The sequence below is a fragment of the Halichoeres trimaculatus genome, unplaced genomic scaffold (genome assembly GCF_033239565.1).
Source record: "Halichoeres trimaculatus isolate MK-OKI-2021-1 unplaced genomic scaffold, fHalTri1.1 fHalTri1_scaffold_16, whole genome shotgun sequence".
In the NCBI taxonomy this organism is placed as follows: domain Eukaryota; kingdom Metazoa; phylum Chordata; class Actinopteri; order Labriformes; family Labridae; genus Halichoeres; species Halichoeres trimaculatus.
In genome coordinates, this window is record NW_027437194.1 from 21,259,629 (window position 1) to 21,271,818 (window position 12,190).

Below are 12,190 nucleotides of genomic sequence, written 5' to 3' on the forward strand. Positions count from 1 at the left end.
AAGATCTAAAGGTTACTGGTTCAATCCTGGGTTTCGGCAACCAAGCATTGCGTGCACACATGTGTCTTTCAAATTGTATTCTCAGTTGGCCAAGTGACCAAAAACCTTTGAAGCTGGAAAAACAGAAAGGCACTGTGAGTCGGACTTCCAGCCAAACTGTCCTGAGGCTAGGCACATTGAAGTCCATTTTCTGAGAGCCCATGATGTCAGAAAGAGTTTTCTGTTCTTGGTTTTGACCAGTCCATTTCAGGTTCCCATGGTCATCGAAGGGCCCATAGTTTGGACTTTGGGCTTTGCTTGAAGGCAATGTTTCCATCATGGGCATTGTATTGAGTCCAAACTCTATTGCAATCCTCCCTTGTGAAAGCTTTTTCAACCTCACCAAGCTTGTTTTCTTTCAACTATCACAGTGTGAAAGGAGGCACACATGTCCATGAGGTTTTTCACATGTATCTGATTGGAGCTGAAGGAGCTGAAATAGCTCAGTTGGGAGAGCTTAAGTCTGAAGATCTAAAGGTTACTGGTTCAATCCTGGGTTTCGGCAACCAAGCTTTGCGTGCACACATGTGTCTTTCAAATTTAATTCTCAGTTGGCCAAGTGACCAAAAACCTTTGAAGCTTGAAAAACATAAAGGCACTTTGTGTCCTGTTTTCAGCCAAACTGTCCTGAGGCCAGGCACATTGAAGTCCATTTTCTGAGAGCCCATGATGTCAGAAAGAGTTTTCTGTTCTTGGTTTTGACAAGTACATTTCAGGTTCCCATGGTCATTGAAGGGCCCCTAGTTTGGACTTTGGGCTTTGCTTGAAGGCAATGTTTCTATCATGGGAACTGTATTGAGTCCAAACTCTATTGCAATCCTCCCTTGTGAAAGCTTTTTCAACCTCACCAAGCTTGTCCTCTTTCAACTATCACAGTGTGAAAGGAGGCACACATGTCCATGAGGTTTTTCACATGTATCTGATTGGAGCTGAAGGAGCCGAAATAGCTCAGTTGGGAGAGCTTTGGTCTGAAGATCTAAAGGTTACTGGTTCAATCCTGGGTTTCGGCAACCAAGCTTTGCGTGCACACATGTGTCTTTCAAATTGTATTCTCAGTTGGCCAAGTGACCAAAAACCTTTGAAGCTTGAAAAACAGAAAGGCACTTTGGGTCCAACTTCCAGCCAAACTGTCCTGAGGCCAGGCACATTGAAGTCCATTTTCTGAGAGCCCATGATGTCAGAACGAGTTTACTGTTCTTGGTTTTGACCAGTCCATTTCAGGTTCCCATGGTCATCGAAGGGCCCATAGTTTGGACTTTGGGCTTTGCTTGAAGGCATTGTTTCCATCATGGGCATGGTATTGAGTCCAAACTTTATTACAATCCTCCCTTGTGAAAGCTTTTTCAACCTCACCAAGCTTGTCCTCTTTCAACTATCACAGTGTGAAAGGAGGCACACATGTTCATGAGGTTTTTCACATGTATCTGATTGGAGCTGAAGGAGCCGAAATAGCTCAGTTGGGAGAGCTTTGGTCTGAAGATCTAAAGGTTACTGGTTCAATCCTTGGTTTCGGCAACCAAGCTTTGCGTGCACACATGTGTCTTTCAAATTGTATTCTCAGTTGGCCAAGTGACCAAAAACCTTTGAAGCTTGAAAAACAGAAAGGAACTTTGTATCCTGTTTTCAGCCAGACTGTCCTGAGCCCAGGCACATTGATGTCCTTTTTCTGAGAGCCCATGATGTCAGAAAGAGTTTTCTGTTCTTGTTTTTGACCAGTCCGTTTCAGGTTCCCATGGTAATCGAAGGGCCCCTAGTTTGGACTTTGGGCTTTGCTTGAAGGCAATGTTTCCATCATGGGCATTGTATTGAGTCCAAACTTTATTACAATCCTCCCTTGTGAAAGCTTTTTCAACCTCACCAAGCTTGTCCTTTTTCAACTATCACAGTGTGAAAGGAGGCACACATGTCCATGAGATTTTTCACATGTATCTGATTGGAGCTGAAGGAGCCGAAATAGCTCAGTTGGGAGAGCTTTGGTCTGAAGATCTAAAGGTTACTGGTTCAATCCTGGGTTTCAGCAGCCAAGCTTTGCGTGCACACATGTGTCTTTCAAATTGTATTCTCAGTTGGCCAAGTGACCAAAAACCTTTGAAGCTTGAAAAACAGAAAGGCACTTTGTGTCCTATTTTCAGCCAGACTGTCCTGAGGCCAGGCACATGGACGTCCATTTTCTGAGAGCCCATAATGTCAGAAAGAGTTTTCTGTTCTTGGTTTTGACCAGTCCATTTCAGGTTCCCATGGTCATTGAAGGGCCCCTAGTTTGGACTTTGGGCTTTGCTTGAAGGCAATGTTTCTATCATGGGAACTGTATTGAGTCCAAACTCTATTGCAATCCTCCCTTGTGAAAGCTTTTTCAACCTCACCAAGCTTGTTTTCTTTCAACTATCACAGTGTGAAAGGAGGCACACATGTCCATGAGGTATTTCACATGTATCTGATTGGAGCTGAAGGAGCCGAAATAGCTCAGTTGGGAGAGCTTTGGTCTGAAGATCTAAAGGTTACTGGTTCAATCCTGGGTTTCGGCAGCCAAGCTTTGCATGCACACATGTGTCTTTCAAATTGTATTCTCAGTTGGCCAAGTGACCAAAAACCTTTGAAGCTTGAAAAACAGAAAGGAACTTTGTGTCCTATTTTCAGCCAGACTGTCCTGAGGCCAGGCACATGGAAGTCCATTTTCTGAGAGCCCATGATGTCAGAAAGAGTTTTCTGTTCTTGGTTTTGACCAGTACATTTCAGGTTCAAATGGTCATTGAAGGGCCCATAGTTTGGACTTTGGGCTTTGCTTGAAGGCAATGTTTCTATCATGGGAACTGTATTGAGTCCAAACTCTATTGCAATCCTCCCTTGTGAAAGCTTTTTCAACCTCACCAAGCTTGTTTTCTTTCAACTATCACAGTGTGAAAGGAGGCACACATGTCCATGAGGTTTTTCACATGTATCTGATTGGAGCTGAAGGAGCCGAAATAGCTCAGTTGGGAGAGCTTTGGTCTGAAGATCTAAAGGTTACTGGTTCAATCCTGGGTTTCGGCAACCAAGCATTGCGTGCACACATGTGTCTTTCAAATTGTATTCTCAGTTGGCCAAGTGACCAAAAACCTTTGAAGCTGGAAAAACAGAAAGGCACTGTGAGTCGGACTTCCAGCCAAACTGTCCTGAGGCTAGGCACATTGAAGTCCATTTTCTGAGAGCCCATGATGTCAGAAAGAGTTTTCTGTTCTTGGTTTTGACCAGTACATTTCAGGTCCCATGGTCATCGAAGGGCCCATAGTTTGGACTTTGGGCTTTGCTTGAAGGCATTGTTTCCATCATGGGCATTGTATTGAGTCCAAACTCTATTGCAATCCTCCCTTGTGAAAGCTTTTTCAACCTCACCAAGCTTGTCCTCTTTCAACTATCACAGTGTGAAAGGAGGCACACATGTCCATGAGGTTTTTCACATGTATCTGATTGGAGCTGAAGGAGCTGAAATAGCTCAGTTGGGAGAGCTTAAGTCTGAAGATCTAAAGGTTACTGGTTCAATCCTGGGTTTCGGCAACCAAGCTTTGCGTGCACACATGTGTCTTTCAAATTGTATTCTCAGTTGGCCAAGTGACCAAAAACCTTTGAAGCTTGAAAAACATAAAGGCACTTTGTGTCCTGTTTTCAGCCAAACTGTCCTGAGGCCAGGCACATTGAAGTCCATTTCCTGAGAGCCCATGATGTCAGAAAGAGTTTTCTGTTCTTGGTTTTGACCAGTCCATTTCATGGTCCCATGGTCATTGAAGGGCCCCTCGTTTGGACTTTGGGCTTTGCTCGAAGGCAATGTTTCAATCATGGGCATATTATTGAGTCCAAAGTCTATTGAAATCCTCCCTTGTGAAAGCTTTTTCGACCTCACCAAGCTTGTCCTCTTTCAACTATCACAGTGTGAAAGGAGGCACACATGTCCATGAGGTATTTCACATGTATCTGATTGGAGCTGAAGGAGCTGAAATAGCTCAGTTGGGAGAGCTTAAGTCTGAAGATCTAAAGGTTACTGGTTCAATCCTGGGTTTCGGCAGCCAAGCTTTGCGTGCACACATGTGTCTTTCAAATCTAATTCTCATTTGGCCAAGTGACCAAAAACCTTTGAAGCTTGAAAAACAGAAAGGCACTTTGAGTCCAACTTCCAGCCCAAATGTCCTGAGGCCAGGCACATTGAAGTCCATTTTCTGAGAGCCCATGATGTCAGAAAGAGTTTTCTGTTCTTGGTTTTGACCAGTCCATTTCATGGTCCCATGGTCATTGAAGGGCCCCTCGTTTGGACTTTGGGCTTTGCTCGAAGGCAATGTTTCAATCATGGGCATATTATTGAGTCCAAAGTCTATTGCAATCCTCCCTTGTGAAAGCTTTTTCAACCTCACCAAGCTTGTCCTCTTTCAACTATCACAGTGTGAAAGGAGGCACACATGTCCATGAGGTATTTCACATGTATCTGATTGGAGCTGAAGGAGCTGAAATAGCTCAGTTGGGAGAGCTTAAGTCTGAAGATCTAAAGGTTACTAGTTCAATCCTGGGTTTTGGCAACCAAGCTTTTCGTGCACACATGTGTCTTTCAAATTTAATTCTCATTTGGCCAAGTGACCAAAAACCTTTGAAGCTTGAAAAACAGAAAGGCACTTTGAGTCCAACTTCCAGCCCAACTGTCCTGAGGCCAGGCACATTGAAGTCCATTTTCTGAGAGCCCATGATGTCAGAAAGAGTTTTCTGTTCTTGGTTTTGACCAGTACATTTCAGGTTCCCATGGTCATTGAAGGGCCCCTCGTTTGGACTTTGGGCTTTGCTTGAAGGCAATGTTTCTATCATGGGAACTGTATTGAGTCCAAACTCTATTGCAATCCTCCCTTGTGAAAGCTTTTTCAACCTCACCAAGCTTGTCCTCTTTCAACTATCACAGTGTGAAAGGAGGCACACATGTCCATGAGGTTTTTCACATGTATCTGATTGGAGCTGAAGGAGCCGAAATAGCTCAGTTGGGAGAGCTTTGGTCTGAAGATCTAAAGGTTACTGGTTCAATCCTGGGTTTTGGCAACCAAGCTTTGCGTGCACACATGTGTCTTTCAAATTGTATTCTCAGTTGGCCAAGTGACCAAAAACCTTTGAAGCTTGAAAAACAGAAAGGCACTTTGTGTTCTGTTTTCAGCCAAACTGTCCTGAGGCCAGGCACATTGAAGTCCATTTTCTGAGAGCCCATGATGTCAGAAAGAGTTTTCTGTTCTTGGTTTTGACCAGTCCATTTCATGGTCCCATGGTCATTGAAGGGCCCCTCGTTTGGACTTTGGGCTTTGCTTGAAGGCAATGTTTCCATCATGGGCATTGTATTGAGTCCAAAGTCTATTGCAATCCTCCCTTGTGAAAGCTTTTTCAACCTCACCAAGCTTGTCCTCTTTCAACTATCACAGTGTGAAAGGAGGCACACATGTCCATGAGGTATTTCACATGTATCTGATTGGAGCTGGAGGAGCCGAAATAGCTCAGTTGGGAGAGCTTTGGTCTGAAGATCTAAAGGTTACTGGTTCAATCCTGGGTTTCGGCAACCAAGCATTGCGTGCACACATGTGTCTTTCAAATTGTATTCTCAGTTGGCCAAGTGACCAAAAACCTTTGAAGCTGGAAAAACAGAAAGGCACTGTGAGTCGGACTTCCAGCCAAACTGTCCTGAGGCTAGGCACATTGAAGTCCATTTTCTGAGAGCCAATGATGTCAGAAAGAGTTTTCTGTTCTTGGTTTTGACCAGTCCATTTCAGGTTCCCATGGTCATCGAAGGGCCCATAGTTTGGACTTTGGGCTTTGCTTGAAGGCATTGTTTCCATCATGGGCATTGTATTGAGTCCAAACTCTATTGCAATCCTCCCTTGTGAAAGCTTTTTCAACCTCACCAAGCTTGTCCTCTTTCAACTATCACAGTGTGAAAGGAGGCACACATGTCCATGAGGTTTTTCACATGTATCTGATTGGAGCTGAAGGAGCTGAAATAGCTCAGTTGGGAGAGCTTAAGTCTGAAGATCTAAAGGTTACTGGTTCAATCCTGGGATTCGGCAACCAAGCATTGCGTGCACACATGTGTCTTTCAAATGGTATTCATAGTAGGCCAAGTGACCAAAAACCTTTGAAGCTTGAAAAACAGAAAGGCACTTTGTATCCTATTTTCAGCCAGACTGTCCTGAGGCCAGGCACATTGAAGTCCATTTTCTGAGAGCCCATGATGTCAGAAAGAGTTTTCTGTTCTTGGTCTTGACCAGTACATTTCAGGTTCCCATGGTCATTGAAGGGCCCCTCGTTTGGACTTTGGGCTTTGCTTGAAGGCAATGTTTCTATCATGGGAACTGTATTGAGTCCAAACTCTATTGCAATCCTCCCTTGTGAAAGCTTTTTCAACCTCACCAAGCTTGTTTTCTTTCAACTATCACAGTGTGAAAGGAGGCACACATGTCCATGAGGTTTTTCACATGTATCTGATTGGAGCTGAAGGAGCCGAAATAGCTCAGTTGGGAGAGCTTGAGTCTGAAGATCTAAAGGTTACTGGTTCAATCCTGGGTTTCGGCAACCAAGCTTTGCGTGCACACATGTGTCTTTCATATTGTATTCTCAGTTGGCCAAGTGACCAAAAACCTTTGAAGCTTGAAAAACAGATAGGCACTTTGCGTCCTGTTTTCAGCCAAACTGTCCTGAGGCCAGGCACATTGAAGTCCATTTTCTGAGAGCCCATGATGTCAGAAAGAGTTTTCTGTTCTTGGTTTTGACCAGTCCATTTCATGGTCCCATGGTCATTGAAGGGCCCCTCGTTTGGACTTTGGGCTTTGCTTGAAGGCAATGTTTCTATCATGGGCACTGTATTGAGTCCAAACTCTATTGCAATCCTCCCTTGTGAAAGCTTTTTCAACCTCACCAAGCTTGTCCTCTTTCAACTATCACAGTGTGAAAGGAGGCACACATGTCCATGAGGTTTTTCACATGTATCTGATTGGAGCTGAAGGAGCTGAAATAGCTCAGTTGGGAGAGCTTTGGTCTGAAGATCTAAAGGTTACTGGTTCAATCCTGGGTTTCAGCAGCCAAGCTTTGCGTGCACACTGTGTCTTTCAAATTGTATTCTCAGTTGGCCAAGTGACCAAAAACCTTTGAAGCTGGAAAAACAGAAAGGCACTGTGAGTCCAACTTCCAGCCAAACTGTCCTGAGGCTAGGCACATTGAAGTCCATTTTCTGAGAGCCCATGATGTCAGAAAGAGTTTTCTGTTCTTGGTTTTGACCAGTCCATTTCATGGTCCCATGGTCATTGAAGGGCCCCTCGTTTGGACTTTGGGCTTTGCTCGAAGGCAATGTTTCAATCATGGGCATATTATTGAGTCCAAAGTCTATTGAAATCCTCCCTTGTGAAAGCTTTTTCGACCTCACCAAGCTTGTCCTCTTTCAACTGTCACAGTGTGAAAGGAGGCACACATGTCCATGAGGTATTTCACATGTATCTGATTGGAGCTGAAGGAGCTGAAATAGCTCAGTTGGGAGAGCTTAAGTCTGAAGATCTAAAGGTTACTGGTTCAATCCTGGGTTTCGGCAGCCAAGCTTTGCGTGCACACATGTGTCTTTCAAATTTAATTCTCATTTGGCCAAGTGACCAAAAACCTTTGAAGCTTGAAAAACAGAAAGGCACTTTGAGTCCAACTTCCAGCCCAAATGTCCTGAGGCCAGGCACATTGAAGTCCATTTTCTGAGAGCCCATGATGTCAGAAAGAGTTTTCTGTTCTTGGTTTTGACCAGTCCATTTCATGGTCCCATGGTCATTGAAGGGCCCCTCGTTTGGACTTTGGGCTTTGCTCGAAGGCAATGTTTCAATCATGGGCATATTATTGAGTCCAAAGTCTATTGCAATGCTCCCTTGTGAAAGCTTTTTCAACCTCACCAAGCTTGTCCTCTTTCAACTATCACAGTGTGAAAGGAGGCACACATGTCCATGAGGTATTTCACATGTATCTGATTGGAGCTGAAGGAGCTGAAATAGCTCAGTTGGGAGAGCTTAAGTCTGAAGATCTAAAGGTTACTAGTTCAATCCTGGGTTTTGGCAACCAAGCTTTTCGTGCACACATGTGTCTTTCAAATTTAATTCTCATTTGGCCAAGTGACCAAAAACCTTTGAAGCTTGAAAAACAGAAAGGCACTTTGAGTCCAACTTCCAGCCCAACTGTCCTGAGGCCAGGCACATTGAAGTCCATTTTCTGAGAGCCCATGATGTCAGAAAGAGTTTTCTGTTCTTGGTTTTGACCAGTACATTTCAGGTTCCCATGGTCATTGAAGGGCCCCTAGTTTGGACTTTGGGCTTTGCTTGAAGGCAATGTTTCTATCATGGGAACTGTATTGAGTCCAAACTCTATTGCAATCCTCCCTTGTGAAAGCTTTTTCAACCTCACCAAGCTTGTCCTCTTTCAACTATCACAGTGTGAAAGGAGGCACACATGTCCATGAGGTTTTTCACATGTATCTGATTGGAGCTGAAGGAGCCGAAATAGCTCAGTTGGGAGAGCTTTGGTCTGAAGATCTAAAGGTTACTGGTTCAATCCTGGGTTTCGGCAACCAAGCTTTGCGTGCACACATGTGTCTTTCAAATTTAATTCTCAGTTGGCCAAGTGACCAAAAACCTTTGAAGCTTGAAAAACAGAAAGGCACTTTGTGTTCTGTTTTCAGCCAAACTGTCCTGAGGCCAGGCACATTGAAGTCCATTTTCTGAGAGCCCATGATGTCAGAAAGAGTTTTCTGTTCTTGGTTTTGACCAGTCCATTTCATGGTCCCATGGTCATTGAAGGGCCCCTCGTTTGGACTTTGGGCTTTGCTTGAAGGCAATGTTTCCATCATGGGCATTGTATTGAGTCCAAACTCTATTGCAATCCTCCCTTGTGAAAGCTTTTTCAACCTCACCAAGCTTGTCCTCTTTCAACTATCACAGTGTGAAAGGAGGCACACATGTCCATGAGGTATTTCACATGTATCTGATTGGAGCTGGAGGAGCCGAAATAGCTCAGTTGGGAGAGCTTTGGTCTGAAGATCTAAAGGTTACTGGTTCAATCCTGGGTTTCGGCAACCAAGCATTGCGTGCACACATGTGTCTTTCAAATTGTATTCTCAGTTGGCCAAGTGACCAAAAACCTTTGAAGCTGGAAAAACAGAAAGGCACTGTGAGTCGGACTTCCAGCAAAACTGTCCTGAGGCTAGGCACATTGAAGTCCATTTTCTGAGAGCCCATGATGTCAGAAAGAGTTTTCTGTTCTTGGTTTTGACCAGTCCATTTCAGGTTCCCATGGTCATCGAAGGGCCCATAGTTTGGACTTTGGGCTTTGCTTGAAGGCATTGTTTCCATCATGGGCATTGTATTGAGTCCAAACTCTATTGCAATCCTCCCTTGTGAAAGCTTTTTCAACCTCACCAAGCTTGTCCTCTTTCAACTATCACAGTGTGAAAGGAGGCACACATGTCCATGAGGTTTTTCACATGTATCTGATTGGAGCTGAAGGAGCTGAAATAGCTCAGTTGGGAGAGCTTAAGTCTGAAGATCTAAAGGTTACTGGTTCAATCCTGGGTTTCGGCAACCAAGCTTTGCGTGCACACATGTGTCTTTCAAATTTAATTCTCAGTTGGCCAAGTGACCAAAAACCTTTGAAGCTTGAAAAACAGAAAGGCACTTTGTGTTCTGTTTTCAGCCAAACTGTCCTGAGGCCAGGCACATTGAAGTCCATTTTCTGAGAGCTCATGATGTCAGAAAGAGTTTTCTGTTCTTGGTTTTGACCAGTCCATTTCATGGTCCCATGGTCATTGAAGGGCCCCTCGTTTGGACTTTGGGCTTTGCTTGAAGGCAATGTTTCTATCATGGGCATATTATTGAGTCCAAACTCTATTGCAATCCTCCCTTGTTAAAGCTTTTTCAACCTCACCAAGCTTGTCCTCTTTCAACTATCACAGTGTGAAAGGAGGCACACATGTCCATGAGGTTTTTCACATGTATCTGATTGGAGCTGAAGGAGCCGTAATAGCTCAGTTGAGAGAGCTTTAGTCTGGAGATCTAAAGGTTACTGGTTCAATCCTGGGTTTCAGCAGCCAAGCATTGCGTGCGCACATGTGTCTTTCAAATGGTATTCATAGTAGGCCAAGTGACCAAAAACCTTTGAAGCTTGAAAAACAGAAAGGCACTTTGTATCCTATTTTCAGCCAGACTGTCCTGAGGCCAGGCACATTGAAGTCCATTTTCTGAGAGCCCATGATGTCAGAAAGAGTTTTCTGTTCTTGGTTTTGACAAGTACATTTCAGGTTCCCATGGTCATTGAAGGGCCCCTAGTTTGGACTTTGGGCTTTGCTTGAAGGCAATGTTTCTATCATGGGAACTGTATTGAGTCCAAACTCTATTGCAATCCTCCCTTGTGAAAGCTTTTTCAACCTCACCAAGCTTGTCCTCTTTCAACTATCACAGTGTGAAAGGAGGCACACATGTCCATGAGGTTTTTCACATGTATCTGATTGGAGCTGAAGGAGCCGAAATAGCTCAGTTGGGAGAGCTTTGGTCTGAAGATCTAAAGGTTACTGGTTCAATCCTGGGATTCGGCAACCAAGCATTGCGTGCACACATGTGTCTTTCAAATTGTATGCTCAGTTGGCCAAGTGACCAAAAACCTTTGAAGCTTGAAAAACAGAAAGGCACTTTGTGTTCTGTTTTCAGCCAAACTGTCCTGAGGCCAGGCACATTGATGTCCTTTTTCTGAGAGCCCATGATGTCAGAAAGAGTTTTCTGTTCTTGTTTTTGACCAGTCCGTTTCAGGTTCCCATGGTAATCGAAGGGCCCCTAGTTTGGACTTTGGGCTTTGCTTGAAGGCAATGTTTCCATCATGGGCATTGTATTGAGTCCAAAGTCTATTGCAATCCTCCCTTGTGAAAGCTTTTTCAACCTCACCAAGCTTGTCCTTTTTCAACTATCACAGTGTGAAAGGAGGCACACATGTCCATGAGATTTTTCACATGTATCTGATTGGAGCTGAAGGAGCCGAAATAGCTCAGTTGGGAGAGCTTTGGTCTGAAGATCTAAAGGTTACTGGTTCAATCCTGGGTTTCAGCAGCCAAGCTTTGCGTGCACACATGTGTCTTTCAAATTGTATTCTCAGTTGGCCAAGTGACCAAAAACCTTTGAAGCTTGAAAAACAGAAAGGCACTTTGTGTCCTATTTTCAGCCAGACTGTCCTGAGGCCAGGCACATGGAAGTCCATTTTCTGAGAGCCCATGATGTCAGAAAGAGTTTTCTGTTCTTGGTTTTGACCAGTACATTTCAGGTTCCCATGGTCATTGAAGGGCCCCTCGTTTGGACTTTGGGCTTTGCTTGAAGGCAATGTTTCTATCATGGGAACTGTATTGAGTCCAAACTCTATTGCAATCCTCCCTTGTTAAAGCTTTTTCAACCTCACCAAGCTTGTCCTCTTTCAACTATCACAGTGTGAAAGGAGGCACACATGTCCATGAGGTTTTTCACATGTATCTGATTGGAGCTGAAGGAGCCGAAATAGCTCAGTTGGGAGAGCTTTGGTCTGAAGATCTAAAGGTTACTGGTTCAATCCAAGGTTTCAGCAGCCAAGCTTCGCATGCACACATGTGTCTTTCAAATTGTATTCTCAGTTGGCCAAGTGACCAAAAACCTTTGAAGCTTGAAAAACAGAAAGGAACTTTGTGTCCTATTTTCAGCCAGACTGTCCTGAGGCCAGGCACATGGAAGTCCATTTTCTGAGAGCCCATGATGTCAGAAAGAGTTTTCTGTTCTTGGTTTTGACCAGTACATTTCAGGTTCAAATGGTCATTGAAGGGCCCATAGTTTGGACTTTGGGCTTTGCTTGAAGGCAATGTTTCTATCATGGGAACTGTATTGAGTCAAAACTCTATTGCAATCCTCCCTTGTGAAAGCTTTTTCAACCTCACCAAGCTTGTTTTCTTTCAACTATCACAGTGTGAAAGGAGGCACACATGTCCATGAGGTTTTTCACATGTATCTGATTGGAGCTGAAGGAGCCGAAATAGCTCAGTTGGGAGAGCTTTGGTCTGAAGATCTAAAGGTTACTGGTTCAATCCTGGGTTTCGGCAACCAAGCATTGCGTGCACACATGTGTCTTTCAA